Here is a 13,798-nt window from a genome sequence, read left to right as displayed (position 1 = left end):
ACCGCTGACGTCACGGCCCCAACTACACTACGGGGAGGGGAGGGAGCCGCCATGGGAGGTGACGACGCGTGCGCAGTAGCGGGGAGGTACCGCGTCTGCGCGCTATGGGCAGGACCGGCCCGACTGGCCCGACGGCACTCGAGGCTCCGCATGCGCAACTCCGCGCGGCGCATAATAGCTGGGGGGCTCGGGGCTTGCGCACTGTGAGGGGGTTATCGCGCGTGCGCGGGATGAGCCGGGGGTCAAGAGGTTTTCCCGCCCGTCCAGGGTGCGGCTGTGGGCAGCTCTGCGGGGCGGCGTTTCGGCTCCGCCCGCGGCCCTGAGGAGGTGGGAGAGCTGTGAGGGAGCGGGGTGTGGAGCTGCCCTCCTCGGGGAGCGTAGCCCGGGCGGGGTGCCTGGCTTCCTGAGGTCTTGGAGAGGGAGAGGAATGCTTGTAATTGTGCGCGGCCTGCTGCTGTCCGTGCGCTCGTAGCTCAGAGCGTGGTTATTGCAAACCTCTGGGGTGAGGGGCTGAGAGCAGTGTGCGCTGCCAGCAGTGTGCGGGGAGCTGGTGGGCCTCGGTGCGGGCGAGCACCTGCTTTGTAAAGGTACCAGTAAGAAATAAAAATAACATGGTGAAAAAGAAGCAAAAGGAATGTGAATGTGTGGCCTGTAGCAGAATATGTATTTTAGTGATCTTCATCTTAAATGACAGAGGTGCTAGTCGTGTGCATTTCCCTACAGTAACTTCCAAAGCGTGTGAAGTAACCAGTTAAAAAAAATAAAATCAGTAAAGTGGATCAGAATTTGGACATTTGCTCCTTCGGAGTTACCCACTCACCAAAGGCTTTCTGGTTAGTAGGGATCAGTTGTCTCTTGACAGGGAGTGGAAAGGGTTAAATCCTTTGCCTGCAGTTGAAGCAAAGAAACAAAATAGTGAGCAAAGGGGAAAGAATGTTTGTTCTCACTCATCAGTCTCGGTTCCTTCACGTCACACTCTCCCTATAAGATGTGCATTTTTTTTTTGCATGCCTTTCTTTAGGTGTTCAGTTTTTTTCCTCGGTGTCCTTTCCATGGGTTTGCTCATCCTCAAATGCCTGTAGTTTTGTGCCTTAAAACTAGAAGGAAAAGTGTTGTTCATTGAAAAATTGCAAGAATTTGTTTTGTGGCACTGCTTCTTCAATACCTCCCAAATAATCTTGAACACATAAATGGAAAGAAGATAAGGCAATAACATTGTCTCTTATTTAACTAGCTAAGTTAAAGTTTATTTTCTCTAGTAATTGTTCTGGCATAGTAAGATGTTTAAAGACCATATTTAGCTTTTGTTTTCATAGAGATAGTGGTATTCCTGGTGAAACCCAGATTCTGAATTCTTTCTGATACCAATGTTAGTTATGCCCTGACTACAAAAAAAAAACATTAATTACTGCTGCTCTTTTAATTTACTTTCCACAATATTCAGAAAAAAATCCAAACCAACAATTTTAGTACTCTGTGCCTTAGTCTCAAGAGAAATAAGTGCTTCAGCACCTTGCAGAGGTGATTCAGAGCAAGGAATTCCCAGCTGGTGGGCAGCCACCTGGGGCTGTTGCTGGTCACAGTTCTGCTTCTGCAGTGTGCCGCTTCTGTTGCCAGCAAAAATGAGTGATCAGAAAAGCTAAGGAGGAGAAATAAAGCCTTCTCAGCAGCAGGAAAATCTTAACTTACTTGCTTATGAAACTGCAACTGAAGTCCTGTGATGTTTTATCTGATATGTGCAGAGAAAACACACGTAATGTGTGCTGGGCAGTGCTCCTTACAGATTGCAACAGTGATTGCTGCTGTCTCTAAAGCAAAAGTGGTGGCTCCCAAATCTGCCATAGGTTCACAGGAGCCTTAGTGTTAGAGTGCTCTGCTACGAAAAGGTTCCTTTCTTGTTTGAAAAGGCAGTCATAGCTCTTAGCTCAACTAAGCACTGCTTGAGGATGTAGGGAATTCGTCGTTCCCTGCTTGCAGCTGAAGCTGTGCCATTGACTAGGAGAGAATTCAGGAGTTGGCACAGCAATATTGAGGATCCAGTTATCTGGGTGCTCACATAGAAGGGAAAAAATTGAAGTTCCATCTAGAACAAATGCTCTATTCTTTATCCTTGTGTTGTCTCAGCCTATAAGCTGCGTTTGGATCAGAAGTCAGATCTATTCCGCCTTCTTGAGAGTCATAATCAATAGCTCAATGAATTGTGGTTGCTTCTCTCTTCTCTCCCAGATAGTTATCAGAACCTTCAAAGGAAAGGGGAATAATGAAAGAATGCCTGCTGCATTGCATAAGCTGGAGGTTTGGCAGTCCTTCAGGTACACGGCAAGATTAAACTGTAAACTGGTCGGAATAATCCTCGTATTTAGTATTTGTGCCAGGCTGCTGTGTGTGTGTGGTTTGTAGCTAAGGAGATGTGCTGGGTGTGGCTGCTGTGATGACTCAAGGATTGTCCTCACTGCCATGTGCAGTCCTGGCTCCTGAGTCACTGACGAGTTGTCATATGGCATTTTTTAGGAAGGCTTACTACTGAAGCTGGCTGTGCCTGTGCTTACACACATCAGACTGATAGAGTGTCCAACTTTGTTTTTTAACAAAACCGTCTATATTAGTGCAAGCTAATGCTGTAACAGCCTGAAATGAATCTCAAATTGACTCCCGTGTACGTTAGCAATTGCAATTGTTCTGTCAATTACTGCAGTGACTCCCGCATTTCCTTCACAGTATAAGACATCAGTCAGTGTTTAAACTATGCAGAATTATATTGCAAGGCGTCACACAGCTAAATGAACATCATTTTGATTGGCCATTACAGAGTAAGCAACGTGTAAATTATATCTCTTCATATTTATCTCTATGTGAATGTTTTACTAGATCTAAATTATGTGCCAATGCATATCTGAAGTGTCTGTTGCTATGGTGTTTCAGTGCTAAATGCAGAGTTAGAATATTATGCTACATTATCTAAAGGTGGTATCTCTGGATTATAATCTAGAGTTAACTTCCTGGGTTCATGTGTGTAGGTTTTGTTGGCTTTTGTTTGTGTTTTTTTTCAGCAAAGAGTGTAGAAGTTGATGCTTCACTGTAGAAGTCATCTGCCTCTGGGGGCAAATGGACTTCCCTGATCAAATTAGGCCAGAAATACACATCTTGTGTTCAGACATCAGCCCCTTCCCGAGACAAAATACAGTGTGTTCTTTGTCTCCTTGGTCCCCTTCAGTTAGATAAGCTTTGTGATCCTTAGCAGAATGATTGCAAGAGATGAGAACTAGACAAAAAGCTATTTGTCAGATATTTGTTACGTCAGCATGAGCAAATATAAGTTCTTTATGTTTGACTCACTCCAGGGTCCAGATAGGGCATGACAAATCCCTGACATACTAATACTGCCCTTACATTTAAGACTTCCATTAAATGGTTTCTGTGAAGGGCAGTAATCAGTAAACACAGATACTTTGTAGCCAAAAGACCGAGGGCAGGGTTGCTCATTCACAAATATTACATCTGTAATAGTTAGCAGAGCTGAAGTAGTTCTGGAGAGTTGGGCACTTGGCAGCGTTCCACTTCTCACGCTGCATCCACCGCTGATGATTGCACCTCGCAGTGCCCTTGGGCACGCAGCCGGGCTCTTCCTCAGCTCTGAAGATGCTGCACATCCTCGTAAGGTGTGAAAATCTTTAGGGCACTTTGCAAATACTGCCTCTGCCAGGACAGACACTTTGCCACTGTTGCCAGGTAGACAAAGACATTATTTCAGCCCCGTTGAGGGGACAGCAATTAAGTAACCTGCCAAACATGATGAGAGCATTTAGAGTCAAGTTCAGTAGATACTTGGGGACGTGCTTAAATTCCTTCCTTTTAAACCAATACTGTAAACATCTGTGAAGTGCCGTGCTAAGTTTCTGCCAGAGGACTTGAGGCTTTCTGGTGCTCCTGTCAGGCTCAGATCAGCACAACTCGCATCACAAGTATTCTGTTTGGGAAAGCTCTCCTTGTCTTGAGTCTTTTATTTCTATAAACGATGTTTAAGCGCTCAGGAACACAACACATTATTAATGCACACAATCAGTAGTTATGGAGATGCGAATCAAGCTTTTTATTGCTGTATCTTTGCTTCTTGTGCCAGGATATTATGGAGTAATCACTGTCTCTGGCTTCTAAATGATTGGCTTTAGGAATCCAAAAAATGCAGGACTTGTAAGAGGTGCTTGTGTTGTTTTTTTCCCAAGTTTCAACATCACAGCAGAGGATTGCTCTGCTTGTTTCTGAGATCTCTCACACAATGTGACAACTGAATTAGGACTAGAGCCAATGCAGGATGCGTTTTCTCTCCTCATCTTGGTGCACAGACTTAAGGAAAAATGTGGAAACTAATCCAGAAGTAGGCACCTAGCTAATGTAGGTCAGGAGCCTTCAGCTCTGTAATGAGGTTTGTTTTATTTGGAATGAGGCTACCATTCTATTAAATGCCTATAAATCCAGGAGAGCTGAGTACCCTTCCTGCAGATCTAAGAATGTTAAGCTTGAACTCGGAGATATTTTACCTGTGCCTGACTGTGGCCTTGTGAAGTGCTGTGATAATGGGCAAGAAGTACACAGTGCAGTTCAGCCAACAGAAAGGACTCTTACCTTTATCCTGTCATTCTTTTTCTTGTCCTGAAGTTCCAGTTACACTTAAGACAGGCAACACCTACCCGCTGTAGTCATTCTGTAGCCTGTTTATTTGAGTGAATGAGGGAGATTTTCTGCGTTGTAGCCAATGCTTTTTTTCTTTTTTCCTTTCTCAGATGTTTACTCTTCAGTTAATGCTACCTTACAGTGACTATCCTATTGACCTTCATCTGGTTCAAGCGACTGGAGAATTAAACTATAACAACTGCAGAAAGGATTGGAGCAAGAAAATGTGAGCTATTCCTCCCCCACTTTCCTGCCAGGTAAATATATGTTTTCTTCGTAGCACTGCCAGAGTGTTGTAGTGTAGGAAGCCTGAACCCAGCTGAGGAGGACTGTACCCATGGCTTCTAGAAGCATGTTAATACTATACCAATGTTGTTTTGAAGATACCGCAGATGTCTTGCATGACAAAACAGGAATGCACAATCTGCTAAAGGTGCCTTGCTAAACTACTGCCTTGGCACTCAGCTCAGTGCCAGTTCTCAGCAGTGCAGTGTCCTGGCTGCTGCTTTAAATACTTGCTTTGAATAGAGAGGCAGAGGAGGGAAAATTTCTTTTGAAATCTATTTGTGTATGTGCTAAAGGACAAGGGAGAACTGTGTTATATTCACTGCATAGGAACATTTATTCTTAGACCCTGATATTGTTTCACTGGGGTTAACAAGTGTATTATTAGTGATCGCTAGTTACAAATAATAACCTGACCTTATTTTTAACCTAATACTGAGCAGATTTCATTGTGTAGATTCACTGCTGTGCTTCACTCTTCGAATATTATCATTAAGAATTTCAGTGCCTTCCATTTTAGATGTTAAAAATAGGTGACAAGTTGGATAATAATTATCATTTTGAATCTTGTTGCAGCCTTACATAACTGCGTTCTCACCAAAAGCCTTATTTTAAGGGTTGGGTTGAAGAACATACTACAGTAACCTGGAATTATTTGCACTACTGTAGCTGGGTTATGCAAAGCCTGGATAGAATATACTTCTTTTTTGAAGAAAGTTTGAGAACCAGTTTAATATTCATGAAAACAAAGGTGCACAGACTGACTCAGGTCTGGCACTGTAAAATCATGTGTTGTCAGCACCTCTCAGTCCTTAGCATAAGCATTCTTCATAATCCTGTATTGCCCAAACAGAAACTCCCAGTCATGCCATCTCACTGCCAGTCAAAATATTTGCGTGTGCACTAATGGTAAATATATAAACATGCAAAATGAAATGACAATGGTAAATTACCTGGAGAGAGAATATCCCCAGGTGCATGGAGCTGCACTTGATAAACCTGAGTTTCTTCATTACTAACTCTGTGTTCTTACATGAAGCACTGTTTCCAGTTTTCCTAGCTAAAACTATTTACCCTGGCAGCCTTGAGCTGGGCCACCTTCCTCAACCTTTCCTCATAATTTCTGTCAAATTCCCATGACTTGGGAAAGGTAAAAAAATGACTGGAAAGGGCAGTGGTCAATCCTGAGAACAAAAGATATCTCCTTCATATGCACCTGACTTCCCAGTTCTCCCAGTGATAACTGTAACAGCAAACCCTGATCTCCTCTTTGAGTAATGCATTTTACTTATTTAATCTGTGGGATTTAGTGATCCCCGCTGCACCTCGTAAGGCTCGGAAACACCATTCTAACTTGAGAAGCTTTTCCTCTAAGGAGGTGTATGATGGCAGTGAAAAATGCACTCTTACAAGTTTGGTTAATAAAATTCTTTCATCTAACCTAAAAACAAGAATTGACTGTGAATTGAATCGTTAATCCCTGGTAAAACTGGTAGATGGTAATGACAAAGCTCTCCTCATTTCACCTGGAACTGGAATCTTTGTAAGCAAAGATATGATTTTCCTTTTTATAGATACACTTGCTATTGGTGGTAACTGTTGAGTACATTCAGTAACAAACAGCACCCCCCTTTTGTTAACCCTGGAGTACAGGTGTCCAGAACGTTTTGCTGTGTGTCTGTTGTGCAGGTGCTGCAGACACACACCTAGTGAAGTCCAGACCAATGAATCCTGAAGGCTTACAGGCCCAGACTGCCCAACTTCATGCTGCTCTTGAGCTGTGTTAGATGAAGAACTAGCTGAATTTTCTTTGTAGGCAGTAAGTGCATCCAAAAGCTGTCAGTTCCAAGTTCAAAAGCAGAAGCTAGTAATAGCCTTACTTGCTGCTGTGAGATACACAGACATCCAGGTCATCAAAATGATAAGATAAATTATTCTCAGCTGCATAACTGTATGGAATCTACCTGCTGTGTTGCAGCTGTTTCTAGATGTAGCCCCTCAATGTACCTTTTCAAGAAGGGCTGTCTCTTTCCTGAGTATGGTTACACTTCCCTTACAAAATAGTTTCTGTTACAAAGGAAGATCATTCATATTTGTACTTCTAGTATTCCAAGCAACTTAATTGGTTCAGCTACTACTGTTCTGATTTTTTACAATGTCCAATTGGAGGCAGCAGGCAAACTTACCAAAATGAAGCAGGAATTATTCATGTGTAAGTAATAACCAGGTGAAAGAATTTCCACAATAAAGTTGTGTACGTTGCAGTAGCCTTGAGATAGGGCTGACTTCTTTCACAACAAGTTCGTCTGCTTTCATGGGACAATTTAATATGCTTCTGTTTTCTCTTACTCTGTGCTATGGAACCAGTACAGCAGGAGGTTCTGAGGGCTGGGGGTCAGGAGAAGGAAGATGTCTCTTGGATCAGTTCTCACTTCCCCTGCTGTGAGGTGTTACAGGAGCTATTATAGATTTTGCTGGTTGAATAGTTTTGTTTATTGGTTGATTTTTGTTTTCCTTAAACTGAAATGCACTTTCTTCAAAGTGTAAGTTATCCTTAAGAGGAGATTTGTGACTTCTAGGTGAACCAACTTATTATTTTCTTATGATACAAATTGACAACCTTTTGGGCAGCACCACTGAATGCAAATGCTTGCCTTTTGTTCATGTGTTTTAAATGTAAATGCTTTCTAGGTGATCGTTGGAGGAAGTTCCTGTAGATATTCCTTTTACAGAGGAGAGCCCATGATGTTACACAAAAAAAACCAGCAAACCATACATCTGCTGGAAGAGAATAGCTGTAACATGGCTTTTTGTTCACTGTTTTTCTGTACCACCTTTTGCCCCCAGAAGACTGTAGGTGTTCAATGGCTTGCAAGCACAAAGATAAAATCACATATCCTGAAAAGCAGTTATTTCTAAAATGGAAGCCACAGTGCTGGACACAAGATTTTCAAGTAAAGGAATAAATAACCACTTGTCCTCTTGAAACTACCAGTGCATGCATTTAAAACCAGGACGATACCAGCAAAGCATAGCTTTACTGCCAGGGAAACAGGCACGTATGCATGTAACAGGTGTGAGCATTCAGTCTGATACTTACCTGTGTATCCAAATCACTTCTTTCTGTGATGAGATTGTGAATGTTCTTTTTTGTTTTTGTAATTAAAGGGTGGAACAGATGGCAAAGACTTAGAGCTCTATTCATTAAATTAAAACAGAGAATGTTTCCACATTATAATTTAATATAATAGGATTTTGCTTCAGTGAAATAAAACTATAGAGTCCAGTGCTTGGGAATGTTTACTATATGAGAAGCTTCACTGTTAAAAGATTGTCACTGAGTCATGCTGTGAGTCTCTGCCAAATACCAATCATATGACCAACTCAGCTAAAGAGGCTGTTTCTTTATGCCAACATGTTTCCATTGCCACCCTACAGTGAACCTTTTTTTGACAGTACACCTGTGGGTTTTATGTAACAGCACAGGGGCACACTGTGGCCCGACTGCATGCGTTTAAAAAAGAGTCGATACAAGCAAAAGCTAGCTGGCCTGGTATGAAGAACTGTGCAACAAATGGAGTTGGGTTTGGTGTGATTTGAAAAGTAGAATTATGGCAGAGAATCCAAATCAAACATTGATGTTCTTAGAAATCAGTGAATGTTTTGCCAGTTTCAGGAATCAAGATGCTACTCTCTGGATGGCAACCAGTTTCAAAAGTTCAGTCAAGAAAGGTTTTCATTTTCTTTTTTTTTTTAATTCCTGTGGTTAAGATAGGTGAAGTCTGAGCAGCAGTGGGCAGTGCTAGGCTTCCCTACATCTGAAAAAGTATTTACACTCAGTTATAAATATTTGAGTGAAACTTATCTAAGCTCCATTTTTGGGATCTTATCTATTATTATTATTGAGATTTTTTTAAATCCATGGGAAGTTACAACAAGTGTTTTGCACCAGCCGTTCTTTGTTCTAGCAAGCTCCAGCTTTAGATACAAAGTATATCCTACGCCACTCCGCCAGGGTTAGCGACCAATACATTGTCTTCTGCATGCAATGACGTTTCCTCTGTTAATTGGGCACTGTGGCAGAGATAAAACAATCAGGATGGAAAATAGCAGAACAAAGAACACACAGGCTCACAATGGGCAAAGGTATTTCTTCTTCAACTCCTATTGCCACTAAAATGCACTGCAAATTAATTTATCTCAGTGATTACAGAATAAGAAAGTTAAAGGGACGAGCACACGTGCCACAGGAAGTTTGAGCTGCACTTCTCTTCACTATAAGCTGTGAAATTGCTGTTGTGCTGCGTGTGAATAATTGAGAGGTCACAGAGGATAAGGCGGACATTTATGTTTCATTCTGGTTTCCCTGTGTTCAGTGATATCAACAACATTGTTTCCACCTTCAGTAATGCTGCATTTGCTTCTAAGACTTATTGCAACAATGATACATTTGTTAAATGCACACATTGATCTTTTACTGAGATCACAGTTCTTCACATTTTCGACATTGAAATACTGAAACATTATCTGGAGCGTGATGAAGCTTTTGGTAGAATGTATGGAAATGAAGAATAGGGTGGGTCATATTTGAGCATTTAAGGCAGTCTATCCCAGAACAAAAGCAGAACAATACTTTAAGATCAGTGGGTTTTGCCAGGGAGCCTGATACTTGGTGCACCTCCTGCTGCATGAAACAAGGAGAATTGCACTCTTTCCTCCTGACCAGTTTCATTTTGTCAGGAAAGGTGAACTTCATGTATATTTCATCTGTTCATATATTTGTGATATATATATGTATTCATATATATTCATATATATATATTTCATCTTAATGGAGGAATGTCCTTACAATGGTTGTTTCTCACTTCTGCACTGAAATTGTTAGCTTAAGGTTTCCCCCCGTACAAAGGCAGGGCTTCTGTTTTTGAGAGGCACTGGCACAGTTAAAGACTAGATGGTGTTACTGAATGCTTTCTCCTTTGTCATCAAGTGTTCTTCAAACCACAGTGAAATGTGGTCTATGAGATAATTAGCAGCTGTGTTCAAGTATCTCAAGGGAAGATTTGAGCTCTGAATTTTGAGAGGATGTTTGTATATCACACGTAATTCCGTCTTGTCACAGTCTATGTAAGCTTTCTTTGACAAGAACAGAAAAAAAAATTAACCAATGAGTTCAAAATACTGCTAGGAACATAACTGTTTTGTTTCAACATCTGTTACATCTTCTCCATTAAATTCACAGACTGCTGTTGAGCAGAGCTTTACAAAGTACAGCTTTCACTGTCAGAATTGCACTACTCCCCAAACAGTATGGAAGGAAACCTGTAGCACTTCAGAATAATGCTTGATGTAAGGCACCTCCCTCCCTTTCCAGTTTTCTTCTTGTAAGGAGGTTCCTGCTTGCATGATGGTTCCCCATTTCAGTGATGCTACGTTTGCTGACTGGGCAGAGCAGCGGAGGGGTACAGCATGCAGACAAATAGTTTCCCAGTATCACAGCACTTAACAGCAGAACTCATTTGATTATCATCTCTTCTCTGTTTACCCTTTTAAAGCTTTTTCAGTGCAGTCCTAAAAGAATTCAAATGTCATTCTTTTGTGGGGGAGAACATCACATTTTAATACCAATCCTAGCTAGCATTTCCCATCAGTAGCTCTTTCTGAAGGCCTTTCAGAAGTCAATACTGGTGAGGAATCTGACAGTTCAGCAGTAAGATTAGTTCATTCACCCCGAATCACTTCAGCCAGCAGAACAGCAAGGATGGAGCATGAGCCAGATGTCTTCTAGGCTACTGTCAGATCCAGTTTGCCACCTCATACAAAATCTATTTTATTTTTTGTTCTTGGAGAACTTGCTAGCTCTGCCTACCATCTTATCTTGGAGCCTCAGAGGTACTGCTTTTCTTTCTGAGATCTTCCAAGAGTTCTCTCCCATCTTCTGACTGAGATGCAGTGAATGAAATCTGCTTTTTTCAGCTCCAACTCAAACCTGTGGCTCATCTAGGCTTTTTCTAGATTTGGTTACATTAAGCCCCCATTTCCCTACTTAAACTCTGAGCCTTCAAAATAAATTTTTAGATAGGATTATATGGGAATACGCATTAGTAGAGTAAGAGATTTTAAAAATAGCCTAGCTTCTAAATCTCAATTTAACCTCATAATTGTCCCAGTATTTGAGCTCAAGGCATGGCGACGTATCAGCTTAGTGCTGATGAAGAACAGCCATGTGTAGCATGTACTTCATAAATACAAGTTTGTGAAGCGTTCTAAACTGTTTGTTACACATGGAAGTTCTCATTAAAGGAGGGCCTGTGTGGTTTTTCTCACCCGTGCGTGTGAGCTGCATGCAGTGAATCTTAGACAACTCACAGAAAGAGTTGCTACTGTTTGTTTCTGTCAGTCAACACTTCGTTAATCCTGCCACAGGGTTGGCATCACTCCTGCACAGACGGGCTGGCAGCAAGTCACAGGCCAGAGAGCAACACCAAAAGGGCCACACAGCTCTTATATTTAAGTGTAACACAGAAGGCAAGATTAAATAAGAAGAAATTAAGATGTGCCCTAATTTTAATGGTATGAATTTTTTGTTCCATTTCAATGTTACGTAAAATTTTGCTCATATTTAAAGATTTTGTGTTGCAATTACTGAATTTAAGTAGCTGTTATGCTATAAGGCCATAAAATAAAAGAAACATTTATTTAAAACTCAAATACAAAAGCAGATGTTTTTACTATTAGTTGTTTTTCTAACATTCAAGTGATTCCTAGCCTTCTATCTCTTGCAGCTGTCTAGCTCAGAGTGTTTGTGCTTCTTGCTAGCAATGTCAGAGACCACCTGGAAAATGCAACAGAAGAAAACTGGTAAAAATTCTAAAATATGTACAATAAAGAGGAAATAATTGTAATTGAATTTTAATTTGATAGTGTATATAATGTAGTGACTCAACAGAGCCTCCCAAAAAATACAGTATAAACCAGACAGCCCCAGTAACATTTTCCATACAATTCAGACTCCGTTTCAGTGAATCATGTGGAACAGCAGCTTAGCTTGCCTTCCAGGTGCTTCTGCAGAAGTTTCAACTCCTTGTGCCACCTCTGTAGGTAACATCCTGCTGTTCACACCCACTGACACCAGCAGTCGCAGACACTGGCTGGCCTCTTGGCCTACACTGTGGGTACTGTTAACAAGTACCTGTTTGTTCCTCTGCACACCTGTAGTCACTCAAGGCTGGTGATAGAAAAACACAAGGTAACTATAAGATACCCATTCATTTTCTGTTAGTATCTGGTTTTGTAAGTTTTCTGTAAGGAGGTGTTTCCTCCCACAAGTGCCCACTTGTATGTTTTTTCTGATCTTTCACTACTATGTGGATTCTCATTTGTTATGTATGAATACTGATTCCTCTGGTATGTCATTAGTTCACAGTGCAGTCAATTAATTTAGACATAAATATTGGAGAAACTTAATGAGAACACGAGTGCAGTATTATTGCTATGAAATTACTTGTTTTTTTCCCCCTAGATATTGAACAAGCCAAAGTCATTGTTTGGTGTTTCAGTGTGTAAAGCCACAGCTGCAGTTTTACGAGCACCCTGTACTGCCTTCAGCAGCCATCTTTTCCCTGTGCCCCTTTTCCCATTGCAGGCTACTGCTGGACCCTTACCACGACTTTGTCAGGCTGTTGTGCAGGAAAGGGATCCAAGTTCAAAATACCCATCTTTGGTCAGGTTCTTTTAGTCAAGACCAAGTCCTTGACTGGGTTCACTGCGCAACCCCACGCGCTATTTCACCAGCACAGCTTAGGGAAGGACTGGACTGGAGACAAACAATGTGACTTTGAGCTGCATGCATCAGAACTGCAAAGAAAACAAAAACAAAGCCCCCAAACCCAAGACATTAATCAAGCTGTAAGAAACATTTGTTTTACATTTGTTTTGAAGCAGTTTTGAAATAAAGTTGCAGATCACTCGTAGATGAAACGTGTTTAGTTAGGATAAAAGGCTACAGACAAAGCTAAAAGTGGCTTCTAATCATACAGAATCAACATATACAGAAGTAGTCAATGTGAGTTCTAAATAGGTAATACCCAGTGAATATTTAAATACTAGATATTTTATACTAAATAATACTAAATAAATATTTTTAAATCTTTCATGTTTGTCATCCTGCTCACCAGGGTACAGCCTACAATCATTTTTTCAGGAGAAAAAGGGTTTCATGGGCAGTGGTGGATTACTAGCTACTATTCTCTCACAGCACTGAAAAAGTATGCTGAAAATAGCTTTTAGCTAAGATATTCCTCCTAACTTCTTTTGCTCATTAGCTTTACTTGTGTTAATGATGCTGTGGCTGGAAAACCTAAAAAGCAGAAATAGCTGTGGAGCTGTTATCTGTAAAAATAGGTTTGAAGTCTTGCACAGAAGAAAACTACGTTTGTTCAAGCTGTACGGAAGATTTTTTCACCTGGCAACTGGTTTCCCTTAAAATGATAAGGCATTAAAGCCTGAACTAAAAAAAATCACTTTGGCTCTTCCAGTTCAGGAAATTTCTATGAGACTAGTTTTTTTAACTGAGTGTTTTTACAGGCATGAAGGACTCCCACATATGTAGCAGTCGTGTTCACCACTATGGCTTCAGAACACGCCCTGGGGTTTCTGATGCTGAAAGTAAGCCTGTAGTATTATTACATCCTTAGAAATGGTCGCAGTGATTTCAGCCTCATCTGTTCACTGGCAGCCAAAAGACATCCGGTTGTTTCAGGGGCAGGAGCAGGCTCTATAGCCACACCTGCTGGCTGGCTAGCCGAGCACAGGGCAGGGAGTTCCTAGTAAGCCAGTGAAA

General features: G+C 41.3%; 1 long non-coding RNA gene across 1 annotated transcript; it reads left to right on the top strand.

Moving 5' to 3' along the window:
- The first annotated feature begins 44 nt into the window (after positions 1-44).
- Positions 45-12,075, top strand: LOC128083848 (uncharacterized). Its single transcript, XR_008208225.1, has 3 exons — positions 45-327; positions 4,782-4,928; positions 11,742-12,075. It is a non-coding gene; the product is annotated as an uncharacterized LOC128083848 (long non-coding RNA).
- Positions 12,076-13,798: the final 1,723 nt, after the last annotated feature.

The sequence above is a fragment of the Tympanuchus pallidicinctus genome, unplaced genomic scaffold (assembly GCF_026119805.1).
Source record: "Tympanuchus pallidicinctus isolate F22 unplaced genomic scaffold, pur_lepc_1.0 scaffold25, whole genome shotgun sequence".
In the NCBI taxonomy this organism is placed as follows: domain Eukaryota; kingdom Metazoa; phylum Chordata; class Aves; order Galliformes; family Phasianidae; genus Tympanuchus; species Tympanuchus pallidicinctus.
Note: the sequence above shows the minus strand (reverse complement) of the source record. Positions and strands in the feature narration are given on the sequence as shown.